The sequence below is a fragment of the Cynoglossus semilaevis genome, chromosome W (assembly GCF_000523025.1).
Source record: "Cynoglossus semilaevis isolate Cse_v1.0 chromosome W, Cse_v1.0, whole genome shotgun sequence".
NCBI classification, from domain to species: domain Eukaryota; kingdom Metazoa; phylum Chordata; class Actinopteri; order Pleuronectiformes; family Cynoglossidae; genus Cynoglossus; species Cynoglossus semilaevis.
The window spans coordinates 5,890,616-5,891,080 of NC_024327.1; positions in this window are offsets into that span (position 1 = coordinate 5,890,616).

The following is a 465-nucleotide window of genomic DNA, read 5'->3' on the forward strand; positions in this document are numbered from 1 at the left end:
TGGCGGTCGTTGTTAACCTGGGTCTCGACCAATCCGGTATGGAAATTGTATTGATTTGCATATTTGATTTAGCTAAACGTTTTACGCCGGATGCCCTTCCTGACGCAACCTTCACCATGTATCCGGGCTTGGGACCGGCACTATAAACACGGCTTCGTGTACCCTAGTGGCTGGCTTCATTCTAAAATATCTTACATTGGATTAATTAGGGCTAAAGGTTATATAGCAATGCACATAAACATTTCAAACTTCTGTCTATTAAATTTCATGTCTATAGTAATTTGCTACCACTCTGAATAGTCAGAAGCACATATTTATAGCGATTTCATGTCTATAGTAATGTGTTACCACTCTGAATACAGTGAGAAGTACGTATTTATAGCAATTTCATGTCTATAGTAATGTGCTAACACTCTGAATAGAGTCAGAAGCACGTATTTATAGCGATTTCATGTCTATAGTAAT